General features: G+C 44.6%; 1 long non-coding RNA gene across 1 annotated transcript; it reads left to right on the top strand.

The window, feature by feature from the left end:
- Window positions 1–523: 523 nt before the first annotated feature.
- Window positions 524–6,102, top strand: LOC127909829 (uncharacterized). The gene is made up of 2 exons (XR_008072459.1): window positions 524–823; window positions 4,934–6,102. It is a non-coding gene; the product is annotated as an uncharacterized LOC127909829 (long non-coding RNA).
- The last annotated feature ends 9,883 nt before the right edge of the window (window positions 6,103–15,985 follow it).

Raw genomic sequence — 15,985 nt, 5'->3', positions numbered from 1 at the left:
CACCCACCTCATCTTATCTAGGGAATGCCAGCTGTAGGTTTTTACCGAGCCATCACTTAATCAGTTGTCAGCCCAAGCTTCAAAAGACACCTCTCAGGCCACTCAGAATGAAGGAGAGAAATGTATCACTGTTAAGTATATACTCATTCATTATTCATATCAAACAAAGCAGGTAAATCTTTTTCTACCACAAGTTTTCCTTATTATATCTCTCAGCCATGACCCTCATATTTGACAGCATCAGGCACAAGATGTCCTGTCTCAGAAGTTATTTAAAGTTCCTAGTTATGAATCACTGTATCCACTTCCTTCAACAGAAATTATTGACAAGGATAGGTGAGCTGAATCTATTCTCACACACATGCTTTTATGTTAATTGGTGAGTTATTGTCACGACTCCTACTGAAGGTGGCTCCGCTTTCAGTTCGGGTGGCGCTCTGCGGTCGTCGTCATCGGCCTACTGTCTGTTTATTGGTTACACCTGTTGTTTATTTGGTGATTAGTTGGGCTATATTAGCCAGCCGGCCCGCCTGCTCTTTGTGCTGGATTGTTTGTGTGACTAGTGTGCACGGTTGAGGTTAACGTGTTTCCTGTTTGTGGGTTTTTGCTGGACGGTTTTAGTCCCCGTGTTTGGGGCATTTGTTTTGTGTGCGCCCTGTGTTTTCGTGGGGTGGCTTATGTTTGCCGTTTGTGCATTAAATAGCACTACCCTGAACTCTCTGCTTCTTGCGCCTGACTTCGCACCCACTACACCCAGATCGTTACAGTTATAAGAAACCTCCGGTGGATGGTTATATTTACTCTGTCAATACATGGCACACAGGTAAGGGCAACGTTTTATCAGTCAACCATATTCTGTTAAATGTACACATTGCACAATGCCCCAGTACATAAAAAAGGACCACAGTGCTAGTCATTTTCATCTACATTTTTCCCATTCATTGCCAATTCTGAACTGTTTTTATGGTTTTGCATTATTGGATTTATTTTTGTAAAATTCCAATATCCACAGCTACATTTTAATCTAAACTAGTAACATGTTTCCCTGGTGAGACAACCCTACTATTGTACTTAAAGAATGAAAAAGACAATAAATTCCATATAAAATGAAATTATTCTGAGATTTCGCAAAGTGCAAAAGGACAGTTTATTTTACTATCAGACACCTGGTTACAGTGGCATGTATTCATGGATGCCAAGAGAATCCAGGCTTGCCCGGAAAATTTACAAAGTAAAAAGGGAAAAAATACTTATTTTTTCCTCTCTGTGTTTCATAATTTTCCTTCAAGTCATAAGAGGCTGAATATATCTCACTGGAGAAAGCATCTGAGTGAAACACCCTTCTGTATGTGTAGCCCATCTATCTGATGCTGTCTTGTCAAAAAGAGTGTATTGTTGCTGCCCGTAGCGTTGAATATAATGGAAGCCAGTGAGCATTTGGCCTCCCTTAATAAAAAAATAAAATAAAATAATAATAATAATAATGCCAATCAGCGTTGAGCTAAATTCAGCGAGCTCAACTGTGAATGGTCCTGGTGCACAAAAAAAAAAAGTTTAATGAGAAGCCAGTTTGGCTTCTCTCTAATCACATCAAAAAACAAATGTCATTGACACAACTTGAATTGTTGCATTTCATTGTGAGGTTATCCTCCGGTGGCTGGCTAGCTAGCCAAAATAGGCCCTTTCCTGAATTAGCCATGGATGGAGATATGGATTTAGATGTGGTTTTACTTGATTTTCTGTACTGGCCAATGATTATAATGATAATTCTGATGGCTATTCTTGCCTGAGAGGATGGAAGTTCAATATGTAGCTAGATGCAGCTTAAGTATGTAGCTTACACTGACTGGACTAAATTGTTTTTTTGGTATCTTTTCGTTGTCACTGTATTAGACTAAGCATAGGTGAGTTGATAATGTTAAAGTTGAAATGCCGTTGGAATATTGGAGGCAGCACCTGTTTTCTTTGCAACATGCCTAACACTCCATGGTTCTAAATCTATAGTTGGTCATAATTTATTACATGCAATATGCTTTGTGGACTTCACAGGACAGATGTTGCTCTCCGGTGTTGTGATGAAACGCAGGTGTGGTTGAATTTATTCTGCCTCTGTCATCTTTGTCTCGGCCTTAGGCCTACAGTTGAAGTCGAAAGTTTACAAACACCTTAACCAAATACATTAAACTCAGTTTTTCACAATTCCTGACATTTAATCCTAGTAAAAACTCCCTGTCTGTTAGCATTGCCTTTAAATTGTTTAACTTGGGTAAAACGCTTCAGGTAGCCTTCCACAAGCTTCCCACAATAAGTTGGGTGAATTTTGGCCCATTCCTCCTGACAGAGCTGGTGTAACAGTCAGGTTTGTAGGCCTCCTTGCTCACATAAGCTTTTCAGTTCTGCCCACAAATTTTCTGTACGATTGTGGTCAGGGCTTTGTGATGGCCACTCAAACCTTGACTTTGTTGTCCTTAAAGCATTTTGCCACAACTTTGGAAGTATGCTTGGGGTCATTGTCCATTTGGAAGACCAATTTGCGACCAAGCTTTAACTTCCTGAATGAGGTCTGGAGATGCTGCCACCCCCGTGCTTCACGGTTGGGATGGTGTTCTTCGGCTTGCAAGCCTCCTTTTTCCTCCAAACATAACGATGGTCATTATGGCCAAACAGTTCTAATATTTGTTTCATCAGACCAGAGGACATTTCTCATTTGTTCCCATGTGCAGTTGCAACCCGTAGCCTGGCTTTTTCTTTATGGTGGTTTTGGAGCAGTGGCTTCTTCCTTGCTGAGCGGCCTTTCAGGTTATGTCGATATAGGACTCGTTCTACTGTGGAAATAGATACTTTTGTACCCGTTTCCTCCAGCATCTTCACAAGGTCCTTTGCTGTTCTGGGATTGATTTGCACTTTTCGCACAAAAGTACGTTCATCTCTAGGAGACAGAATGCATCTCCTTCCTGAGCGGTATGATGGCTACGTGGTCCCATGGTGTTTTACACTTGCGTACTATTGTTTGTACAGATGAACGTGCGTTAAAAAATTGCTCCCAGGGATGAACCAGACTTGTGGAGGTCTTGGCTGATTTCTTTAGATTTTCCCATGATGTCAAGCAAAGAGGCACTGAGTTTGAAGGTAGGCCTTGAAATGCATCCACAGGTACACCTCCAATTAACTCAAATGATGTCAATTAGCCTATCAGAAGCTTCTAAAGCCATGACATCATTTTATGGAATTTTCCAAGCTATTTAAAGGCACAGTCAACTTAGTGTATGTAAACTTCTGACCCACTGGAATTGTGATACAGTAAAATAATCTGTAAACGATTTGTTTGAAAAAGTCCTTGTGTCTTGAACAAAGTAGATGTCCTAACTGACTTGTCGAAACTATAGTTTGTTAACAAGAAATTTGTGGAGTGGTTGAAAAATTAGATTTAATGACTCCAACCTAAGTGTATGTAAACTTCCGACATCAACTGTACATATCATGGTGACAAGGCATATGAACTAACTGCACCGCTACTACCTGGTTACTAATTTTGGTTTAATAGCTCCCTTATGTCATCCAGCTTGGGATTTTAGAATATAAAATCCTGTGCACTTTCAGAAAGGATTACATTTCTATGATGCAGATCCCTTCACGTTCAAGAGCTAGCTTTCCATTATCTAAAACAACTCCAGGGCCTGGCCAAACAACTTTTGACAGCCCCATGCTTTCGCTGATGCAAGCCTCTCCATTACATTTACATTTAAGTCATTTAGCAGACGCTCTTATCCAGAGCGACATACAAATTGGTGCATTCACCTTATGACATCCAGTGGAACAGCCACTTTACAATAGTGCATCTAAATCTTTTAAGGGGGGTGAGAAGGATTACTTTATCCTATCCTAGGTATTCCTTAAAGAGGTGGGGTTTCAGGTGTCTCCGGAAGGTGGTGATTGACTCCGCTGTCCTGGCGTCGTGGGGGAGTTTGTTCCACCATTGGGGGGCCAGAGCAGCGAACAGTTTTGACTGGGCTGAGCGGGAACTGTACTTCCTCAGTGGTAGGGAGGTGAGCAGGCCAGAGGTGGATGAACGCAGTGCCCTTGTTTGGGTGTAGGGCCTGATCAGAGCCTGGAGGTACTGAGGTGCCGTTTCCCTCACAGCTCCGTAGGCAAGCACCATGGTCTTGTAGCGGATGCGAGCTTCAACTGGAAGCCAGTGGAGAGAGCGGAGGAGCGGGGTGACTCTCCACACTCCCTTTGTTAGACCTAAGTAAATCAAATCAAATGTATTTATATAGCCCTTCGTACATCAGCTGATATCTCAAAGTGTTGTACAGAAACCCAGCCTAGAACCCCAAACAGCAAGCAATGCAGGTGTAGAAGCACGGCTGCTAGGAAAAACTCCCTAGAAAGGCCAAAACCTAGGAGGAAACCTAGAGGAACCAGGCTATGTGGGGTGGCCAGTCCTCTTCTGGCTGTGCCGGGTGGAGATTATAACAGAACATGGCCAAGATGTTAAAATGTTCATAAATGACCAGCATGGTCAAATAATAATAATCACAGGCAGAACAGTTGAAACTGGAGCAGCAGCACGGCCAGGTGGACAGCAAGGAGGACAGCAAGGAGTCATCATGCCAGGTAGTCCTGAGGCATGGTCCGAGGACTCAGGTCCTCTGAGAAAGAAAAATAACTTTTGTAAAACCATGGAGTCAGTGATAGTTTGGTCAGTCTGTTTAGTCTTTCATTGGCTGCATTTTCACAGGCAGCCCAATTTACTAATTGATCTTTAGACCAATTAGATGAGCTCTGGATAAGATATGTGAAAGGTCTGTTCTGACTAGTCAAAAGATCAATTACAGTGCCTTCAGAAAGTATTCATACCCCTTGACTTATTCTACATTTTGTTGTGTTACATCCTGTATTAAAATCATGTTCTTTCTCACCCATCTTGTAGTGGTCCTACGTGTAGCTGGTGTACGAAGTCGGGCGCAGGACAGCAGATATGAATAATAAAAGTACTTTACTCAAAAAATACAAATAAACAAGGCAACAATGAGAGCCCACAAACATGGACCCAATTACAATAAATAATCACTCACGAACAGAGGGTTACATAATAAACAAGTAATTGGTGAGTGAAGCCAGGTGTGATAAGACAACGACAGAACAAATTGAAAAATGAAAACTGGATCGACGGTGGCTAGAAGGCCGGTGACGTCGACCACAGAACACCGCCCGAACAAGGAGAGGTGTCACGACTTCCGCCGAATTCGGTCCATCTACACACAATGCCCCATAATAACAAAGTTAAAACATGTTTTTAGAATTTTTTTGCAGACTTATTGATGAAATACAAATCTAATTTACACATGTATTAACACCCCCGAGTCAATTCATTTTAGAATCACCTTTGGCAGTAATTACAGCTGTGAGTCTTCTGGGGTTAGTCTCTAAGAGCTTTGCACACCTAGATTGTACAATATTTGCCTGTATCTTTGTAGTGACTGGGTGTATTCATACACCATCCAACGTGTAATGAATAACTTCACCATGCTCAAAGGGATATTCAATATCTGCTTCTTTTTTTTACCCATCTGCTAATACTATACATGTCATCCTTTGCGAGGCATTGGAAAACCTCCCTGGTCTTTGTTTGAATCTGTGTTTGAAATTCACTCAACTGAGGGACCCTACAGAACTGTATTTATGTGGTACAGGGATGAGGTAGTCATTCAAAAATCATGTTAAACACTATTGCACACAGAGTGAGTCCATGCAACTTATTATGTGACTTGTTTAGCAAATGTTTACTCCTGAACTTATTTAGGGTTGTCACGCCCTGACCGTAGAGATCCTTTTATTCTGTTTGTTTGGTCAGCCTGTGACTCGGGTGGGGAAGTCTATGCTTTCTGGTTCTTTGTTTTTGGTCGGGTATGATTCTCAATCAGGGACAGCTGTCTATCATTGTCTCTGTTTGGGAATCATACTTTAGGCAGCCTTTTTTAACTTTTCTCATTTGTGGGTTGTTGTCTTTGTTAGTGGCATGTATAGCCTTACAGAGCTTCACGTTCGTTTTGTTTATTGTTTTGTTGGCGACATTTAAAATAAAAGAATGTACGCTTACCACGCTGCACCTTGGTCCGATTATTTCCTTGACGACGATCGTGACAAGGGTTGCCAAAACAAAGGTGTTGAATACTTATTGACTCTAAGACATTTCAGTGTTTCCTTTTTAATGAATTTGTTACATTTTCTAAAAATGTTGAAAAAAATCCACTTTGACATTATGGGGTATTAATCCATTTTGAATGCAGGCTGTAATAACAAAATGTGGAAGAAGTCAAAGGGTCTGAATACTTTCTGAAGGCACTGTAGCTGCAAAAAAGCAGGGTTGTCTTAGTTTCTTATCATCCAATTATTACCTTAGTGCATGTATTCCTAATTTCCATTAATTGAATGACAACCTTTCTGTCTGTGGATCTGTGGTGTGCCAATTGGCCACGCTGATTGACAGGTCTCTCTCTCATCCGGTCTGGTTTAGTCACAATGGCTGCATTTACACAGGCAGCCCAATACTGATATTTTGCCCAAAATATCTGAATTGGGCTGCTTGTGTAAACACAGCCTAAGTGCAGTACATCACCAGTAGTTGATTATGTAGCCATATTAGCTGACACTGGATAAGACTGTCTGCTAAATAAAAACACGTTCCTGTAACCTACTACAAGACGTTAAAACAAACACAATCAAGAGGCTCTTATGTTGATGCAACTTGGTAATCAGGTTGAACATGAGAAGCATCTGCTGCTGTTACACAAGCAATATATTTTCTCCCTACTGTGATACCACAAACAATGGTGGATCAATGGAGGATAAAGGATACATTTCCATCACCCTGATAAGTTGCTACCAGCAGGAGGGAGAAATACTATTTGTGTTGGCTGTTCCAAGACTGGACATAGTCTACCTTCTCTGTTTGGTCATAACAGTGCAGTCGGAAAAGATTTGCCACACTCAAAACAAGCACTCTTGGCACCCTTGATAAAGATGAGCACATGTGTGTGTGCCCATGCATCTATCAATCCAATGTTATCATGATTTGTTATCAAGGATATTGTACTTTAGTAATCCACAATGACCTGGTGATGTAAAAGTCTAATGATTACATTATCTTCCATATTCCTACCGATACCTTGTGACTGGAGATTCCTTCAAAACAATTGCCTACAGTTAACTTCCTTGGTAGGGAGGGGCACTGCAGTGCCCTTGTTTGGGTGTGGGTGACCAGGGTCATCCTGGGACTGCCTCCTGGAGGACAGTTAACGTGTAGGGTGTGGGTGACCAGGGTCATCTGGGACTGCCTCCCAGTGACCTGCATAACTTCATGAGAATGGACACGAGGACCAGGAGGGGATCTGCAGCCATGTGCCAGAGGAGAAGTCTGCTGCTCTGCAGGATGTTTCAATCAATCACATTTCAATCAAATGTATTTATGCAGCCCTTCTTACATCACCTGATTCACAAAGTGCTGTACAGAAACCCAGCCTAAAACCCCAAACATCAAGCAATGCAGGTGTAGAATGATGATGATTGCTGAGAGAGGCTGAGGGTTATATCATATGTTGCTGAGAGTGAGACAGTACATACCAAAACTTCATATGTTAGTTGTTGCTCAGTCAGATAAAGCTTAATTGATGTCCTGTGTTTCTCAGGTTTTTGTGGAGAAATTGTTTGTAATATTCTGTTTCATTTGTTCCGAAGGGGGAAGGGGAAGGCACCTAGGGAGTGCTTAGGCAAGACGCCCGCAGGCATACATAGACCCGTAGTATATACTCTGTCTATGCACACTAGGTAAGACTTGGGCGGACCACCCCCTGTATTTTGGTTAGCGCACCAGGGTGGTGCTAAGTTAGATAAGTAGTGGGTAGGCAGGTAAGGTAGGAGAGGGGGCTTTGACATTTACTTTCTTTGCTTTGGTTCCATCCAGCCCATTTTCCCCATATTACCGTGTGAAGGAATAAATTCCTAGTAAAAAACGGTATATTCTCTGCCTTTTGTGATCCTTACTCGCACCTACAGTCCCATACCTCTTTCACTCCACGGGGAGTTGAGTTGTAGCAGGGTGTGGCGTTCCCTCTTCCTAGAGACGTGCGTAACACCATATTGAACAAATGTTAAACAATTAGACAACCTATAACCCACACCTACACACATATCAATCTGATTGATGGATTTTGTTGTGCAGTAAGCAGGCTCAGGTGTATAACTGGCTCCTTTCACCTTCAAAGAATAGGCAAGAGGGCCAACCACGGAGAATAGTAAGACACTTCATTATTTCTATAACTACGCTATATTATTTGTCTTTGTGTCCATTCATGTTTTTCAGCATAAAGTACTCTGCAGTCACTTAGTGTAGTGTGGACAACAGGTGAGGCCACACACACTGATTCCTGTTGAACACTGTCCCTGAGAGAGTCTGGACTGAGGGCTTGTTTACATTTACATTTACATTTAAGTCATTTAGCAGACGCTCTTATCCAGAGCGACTTACAAATTGGTGCATTCACCTTATGACATCCAGTGGAACAGCCACTTTACAATAGTGCATCTAAATCTTTTAAGGGGGGTGAGAAGGATTACTTTATCCTATCCTAGGTATTCCTTAAAGAGGTGGGGTTTCAGGTGTCTCCGGAAGGTGGTGATTGACTCCGCTGTCCTGGCGTCGTGAGGGAGTGTGTTCCACCATTGGGGAGCCAGAGCAGCGAACAGTTTTGACTGGGCTGAGCGGGAACTGTACTTCCTCAGTGGTAGGGAGGCGAGCAGGCCAGAGGTGGATGAACGCAGTGCCCTTGTTTGGGTGTAGGGCCTGATCAGAGCCTGGAGGTACTGAGGTGCCGTTCCCCTCACAGCTCCGTAGGCAAGCACCATGGTCTTGTAGCGGATGCGAGCTTCAACCTTGTGACTGGAGATTCCTTCAAAACAATTGCCTACAGTTAACTTGTAGGGCACTGCAAGGTTGGGTGACCAGGGTCATCTGGGACTGCCTCCTGGAGGAATTCGGGTGTGTGAAGACTACCAGTGACCTGCATAACTTCATGAGAATGGACACGAGGACCAGGAGGGGATCTGCAGCCATGTGCCAGAGGAGAAGTCTGCTGCTCTGCAGGATGTTTCAATCAATCACATTTCAATCAAATGTATTTATGCAGCCCTTCTTACATCACCTGATTCACAAAGTGCTGTACAGAAACCCAGCCTAAAACCCCAAACATCAAGCAATGCAGGTGTAGAATGATGATGATTGCTGAGAGAGGCTGAGGTTATATCATATGTTGCTGAGAGTGAGACAGTACATACCAAAACTTCATATGTTAGTTGTTGCTCAGTCAGATAAAGCTTATTTGATGTCCTGTGTTTCTCAGGTTTTTGTGGAGAAATTGTTCGTAATATTCTGTTTCATTTGTTCCGAAGGGGGAAGGGAAGGCACCTAGGGAGTGCTTAGGCAAGACACCCGCAGGCATACATAGACCCGTAGTATATACTCTGTCTATGCACACTAGGTAAGACTTGGGCGGACCACCCCTGTATTTTGGTTAGCGCACCAGGTGGTGCTAAGTTAGATAAGTAGTGGGTAGGCAGGTAAGGTAGGAGGGGGCTTTGATATTTACTTTCTTTGCTTTGGTTCCATCCAGCCCATTTTCCCCATATTACCGTGTGAAGGAATAAATTCCTAGTAAAAAACGGTATATTCTCTGCCTTTTGTGATCCTTACTCGCACCTACAGTCCCATACCTCTTTCACTCCACGGGAGTTGAGTTGTAGCAGGGTGTTGCGTTCCCTCTTCCTAGAGACGTGCGTAACACCATATTGAACAAATGTTAAACAATTAGACAACCTATAACCCACACCTACACACATATCAATCTGATTGATGGATTTTGTTGTGCAGTAAGCAGGCTCAGGTGTATAACTGGCTCCTTTCACCTTCAAAGAATAGGCAAGAGGGCCAACCACGGAGAATAGTAAGACACTTCATTATTTCTATAACTACGCTATATTATTTGTCTTTGTGTCCATTCATGTCTTTCAGCATAAAGTACTCTGCAGCCACTTAGTGTAGTGTGGACAACAGGTGAGGCCACACACACAGATTCCTGTTGAACACTGTCCCTGAGAGAGGCTGGACTGAGGGCTTGTTTACATTTACATTTACATTTAAGTCATTTAGCAGACGCTCTTATCCAGAGCGACTTACAAATTGGTGCATTCACCTTATGACATCCAGTGGAACAGCCACTTTACAATAGTGCATCTAAATCTTTTAAGGGGGGTGAGAAGGATTACTTTATCCTATCCTAGGTATTCCTTAAAGAGGTGGGGTTTCAGGTGTCTCCGGAAGGTGGTGATTGACTCCGCTGTCCTGGCGTCGTGAGGGAGTGTGTTCCACCATTGGGGAGCCAGAGCAGCGAACAGTTTTGACTGGGCTGAGCGGGAACTGTACTTCCTCAGTGGTAGGGAGGCGAGCAGGCCAGAGGTGGATGAACGCAGTGCCCTTGTTTGGGTGTAGGGCCTGATCAGAGCCTGGAGGTACTGAGGTGCCGTTCCCCTCACAGCTCCGTAGGCAAGCACCATGGTCTTGTAGCGGATGCGAGCTTCAACTGGAAGCCAGTGGAGAGAGCGGAGGAGCGGGGTGACGTGAGAGAACTTGGGAAGGTTGAATACCAGACGGGCTGCGGCGTTCTGGATGAGTTGTAGGGGTTTAATGGCACAGGCAGGGAGCCCAGCCAACAGCGAGTTGCAGTAATCCAGACGGGAGATGACAAGTGCCTGGATTAGGACCTGCGCCGCTTCCTGTGTGAGGCAGGGTCGTACTCTGCGGATGTTGTAGAGCATGGACCTACAGGAACGGGCCACCGCCTTGATGTTAGTTGAGAACGACAGGGTGTTGTCCAGGATCACGCCAAGGTTCTTAGCGCTCTGGGAGGAGGACACAATGGAGTTGTCAACCGTGATGGCGAGATCATGGAACGGGCAGTCCTTCCCCGGGAGGAAGAGCAGCTCCGTCTTGCCGAGGTTCAGCTTGAGGTGGTGATCCGTCATCCACACTGATATGTCTGCCAGACATGCAGAGATGCGATTCTCCACCTGGTCATCAGAAGGAGGAAAGGAGAAGATTAATTGTGTGTCGTCTGCATAGCAATGATAGGAGAGACCATGTGAGGTTATGACAGAGCCAAGTGACTTGATGTATAGCGAGAATAGGAGAGGGCCTAGAACAGAGCCCTGGGGGACACCAGTGGTGAGAGCGCGTGGTGAGGAGACAGATTCTCGCCACGCCACCTGGTAGGAGCGACCTGTCAGGTAGGACGCAATCCAAGCGTGGGCCGCGCCGGAGATGCCCAACTCGGAGAGGGTGGAGAGGAGGATCTGATGGTTCACAGTATCGAAGGCAGCCGATAGGTCTAGAAGGATGAGAGCAGAGGAGAGAGAGTTAGCTTTAGCAGTGCAGAGCGCCTCCGTGATACAGAGAAGAGCAGTCTCAGTTGAATGACTAGTCTTGAAACCTGACTGATTTGGATCAAGAAGGTCATTCTGAGAGAGATAGCGGGAGAGCTGGCCAAGGACGGCACGTTCAAGAGTTTTGGAGAGAAAAGAAAGAAGGGATACTGGTCTGTAGTTGTTGACATCAGAGGGATCGAGTGTAGGTTTTTTCAGAAGGGGGTGCAACTCTCGCTCTCTTGAAGACGGAAGGGACGTAGCCAGCGGTCAGGGATGAGTTGATGAGCGAGGTGAGGTAAGGGAGAAGGTCTCCGGAAATGGTCTGGAGAAGAGAGGAGGGGATAGGGTCGAGCGGGCAGGTTGTTGGGCGGCCGGCCGTCACAAGACGCAAGATTTCATCTGGAGAGAGAGGGAGAAAGAGGTCAGAGCACCGGGTAGGGCAGTGTGAGCAGAACCAGCGGTGTCGTTTGACTTAGCAAACGAGGATCGGATGTCGTCGACCTTGTTTTCAAAATGGTTGACGAAGTCATCTGCAGAGAGGAGGAGGGGGAGGGGAGGAGGATTCAGGAGGGAGGAGAAGGTGGCAAAGAGCTTCCTAGGGTTAGAGGCAGATGCTTGGAATTTAGAGTGGTAGAAAGTGGCTTTAGCAGCAGAGACAGAGGAGGAAAATGTAGAGAGGAGGGAGCGAAAGGATGCCAGGTCCGCAGGGAGGCGAGTTTTCCTCCATTTCCGCTCGGCTGCCCGGAGCCCTGTTCTGTGAGCTCGCAATGAGTCGTCGAGCCACGGAGCGGGAGGGGAGGACCGAGCCGGCCTGGAAGATAGGGGACATAGAGAGTCAAAGGATGCAGAAAGGGAGGAGAGGAGGGTTGAGGAGGCAGAATCAGGAGATAGGTTGGAGAAGGTTTGAGCAGAGGGAAGAGATGATAGGATGGAAGAGGAGAGAGTAGCGGGGGAGAGAGAGCGAAGGTTGGGACGGCGCGATACCATCCGAGTAGGGGCAGTGTGGGAAGTGTTGGATGAGAGCGAGAGGGAAAAGGATACAAGGTAGTGGTCGGAGACTTGGAGGAGTTGCAATGAGGTTAGTGGAAGAACAGCATCTAGTAAAGATGAGGTCGAGCGTATTGCCTGCCTTGTGAGTAGGGGGAAGGTGAGAGGGTGAGGTCAAAAGAGGAAAGGAGTGGAAAGAAGGAGGCAGAGAGGAATGAGTTAAAGGTAGACGTGGGGAGGTTAAAGTCGCCCAGAACTGTGAGAGGTGAGCCGTCCTCAGGAAAGGAGCTTATCAAGACATCAAGCTCATTGATGAACTCTCCGAGGGGACCTGGAGGGCGATAAATGATAAGGATGTTAAGCTTGAAAGGGCTGGTAACTGTGACAGCATGAAATTCAAAGGAGGCGATAGACAGATGGGTAAGGGGAGAAAGAGAGAATGACCACTTGGGAGAGATGAGGATCCCGGTGCCACCACCCCGCTGACCAGAAGCTCTCGGGGTGTGCGAGAACACGTGGGCGGACGAAGAGAGAGCAGTAGGAGTAGCAGTGTTATCTGTGGTGATCCATGTTTCCGTCAGTGCCAAGAAGTCGAGGGACTGGAGGGAGGCATAGGCTGAGATGAACTCTGCCTTGTTGGCCGCAGATCGGCAGTTCCAGAGGCTACCGGAGACCTGGAACTCCACGTGGGTCGCGCGCGCTGGGACCACCAGATTAGGGTGGCCGCGGCCACGCGGTGTGGAGCGTTTGTACGGTCTGTGCAGAGAGGAGATAACAGGGATAGACAGACACATAGTTGACAGGCTACAGAAGAGGCTACGCTAATGCAAGGAGATTGGAATGACAAGTGGACTACACGTCTCGAATGTTCAGAAAGTTAAGCTTACGTAGCAAGAATTTTATTGACTAAAATTATTAAAATGATACAGTACTGCTGAAGTAGGCTAGCTGGCAGTGGCTGCGTTGTTGACTTTGTAGACTAGCTGGCAGTGGCTGCGTTGTTGACACTACACTAATCAAGTCGTTCCGTTGAGTGTAATAGTTTCTACAGTGCTGCTATTCGGGGCTAGCTGGCTAGCTAGCAGTGTTGATTACGTTACGTTGCGTTAAAAGAACGACAATAGCTGGCTAGCTAACCTAGAAAATCGCTCTAGACTACACAATTATCTTTGATACACAGACGGCTATGTAGCTAGCTATGTAGCTAGCTACGATCAAACAAATCAAACCGTTGTGCTGTAATGAAATGAAAATGTGATACTACCTGTGGAGCGAAGCAGAATGCGACCGGGTTGTTGAGTGCGGAAGTTCTATTCAGTAGACGTTGGCTAGCTGTTGGCTAGCTAGCAGTGTCTCCTATGTTAAGGACGACAAATAGCTGGCTAGCTAACCTCGGTAAATTAAGATAATCACTCTAAGACTACACGCTCTAAACTACACAATTATCTTGGATACGAAGACGGCAAAGACAACTATGTAGCTAGCTAACACTACACTAATCAAGTCGTTCAGTTGAGTGTAATAGTTTCTACAGTGCTGCTATTCGGTAGACGGTGGACGTTTGCTAGCTGGCTAGCTGCTGGGCAGATAGCAGTGTAGACTATGTTAGGACGACGAAATACGAAGTTGCAATAGAAGTGCTGACTGTTTCACTTTGTTGTCCTCTTTCTTTTCCTTTTTCTTCTGTCCTTCTTTTGTCCTTATTTTGTCTTCCTTTCTTCTGTTAACTAGATATTTTTGTTGTTATTCTTTGTAAGCTAGCTAGCTTCTTCCAGGAGAGTCCCTAGCAACTGCTTAGCAACAAGTAAACAATTCTGCTAGCAATTCAGCTAGCTAAGATAACTGTACAATTTTATGAAAAATAGTTAATTTTTCAAAAGCCTGTCTTTTTTGGTTTGTTCCTTGTTTTGTCTTCTATTGAGTCTTGCAGTTTTCTCTTGATTTTTCGATGTACTTCACTCTACGCTAATGCAAGGAGATTGAATGACAAGTGGACTACACGTCTCGAATGTTCAGAAAGTTAAGCTTACGTAGCAAGAATTTTATTGACTAAAATTATTAAAATGATACAGTACTGCTGAAGTAGGCTAGCTGGCAGTGGCTGCGTTGTTGACTTTGTAGACTAGCTGGCAGTGGCTGCGTTGTTGACACTACACTAATCAAGTCGTTCCGTTGAGTGTAATAGTTTCTACAGTGCTGCTATTCGGGGCTAGCTGGCTAGCTAGCAGTGTTGATTACGTTACGTTGCGTTAAAGAACGACAATAGCTGGCTAGCTAACCTAGAAAATCGCTCTAGACTACACAATTATCTTTGATACACAGACGGCTATGTAGCTAGCTATGTAGCTAGCTACGATCAAACAAATCAAACCGTTGTGCTGTAATGAAATGAAAATGTGATACTACCTGTGGAGCGAAGCAGAATGCGACCGGGTTGTTGAGTGCGGAAGTTCTATTCAGTAGACGTTGGCTAGCTGTTGGCTAGCTAGCAGTGTCTCCTATGTTAAGGACGACAAATAGCTGGCTAGCTAACCTCGGTAAATTAAGATAATCACTCTAAGACTACACGCTCTAAACTACACAATTATCTTGGATACGAAGACGGCAAAGACAACTATGTAGCTAGCTAACACTACACTAATCAAGTCGTTCAGTTGAGTGTAATAGTTTCTACAGTGCTGCTATTCGGTAGACGGTGGACGTTTGCTAGCTGGCTAGCTGCTGGGCAGATAGCAGTGTAGACTATGTTAGGACGACGAAATACGAAGTTGCAATAGAAGTGCTGACTGTTTCACTTTGTTGTCCTCTTTCTTTTCCTTTTTCTTCTGTCCTTCTTTTGTCCTTATTTTGTCTTCCTTTCTTCTGTTAACTAGATATTTTTGTTGTTATTCTTTGTAAGCTAGCTAGCTTCTTCCAGGAGAGTCCCTAGCAACTGCTTAGCAACAAGTAAACAATTCTGCTAGCAATTCAGCTAGCTAAGATAACTGTACAATTTTATGAAAAATAGTTAATTTTTCAAAAGCCTGTCTTTTTTGGTTTGTTCCTTGTTTTGTCTTCTATTGAGTCTTGCAGTTTTCTCTTGATTTTTTTCGATGTACTTCACTCTACGCTAATGCAAGGAGATTGGAATGACAAGTGGACTACACGTCTCGAATGTTCAGAAAGTTAAGCTTACGTAGCAAGAATTTTATTGACTAAAATTATTAAAATGATACAGTACTGCTGAAGTAGGCTAGCTGGCAGTGGCTGCGTTGTTGACTTTGTAGACTAGCTGGCAGTGGCTGCGTTGTTGACACTACACTAATCAAGTCGTTCCGTTGAGTGTAATAGTTTCTACAGTGCTGCTATTCGGGGCTAGCTGGCTAGCTAGCAGTGTTGATTACGTTACGTTGCGTTAAAAGAACGACAATAGCTGGCTAGCTAACCTAGAAAATCGCTCTAGACTACACAATTATCTTTGATACACAGACGGCTATGTAGCTAGCTATGTAGCTAGCTACGATCAAACAAATCAAACCGT

Source organism: Oncorhynchus keta, chromosome 20, assembly GCF_023373465.1.
Source record: "Oncorhynchus keta strain PuntledgeMale-10-30-2019 chromosome 20, Oket_V2, whole genome shotgun sequence".
Taxonomy (NCBI): Eukaryota; Metazoa; Chordata; class Actinopteri; order Salmoniformes; family Salmonidae; genus Oncorhynchus; species Oncorhynchus keta.
Note: the sequence above shows the minus strand (reverse complement) of the source record. Positions and strands in the feature narration are given on the sequence as shown.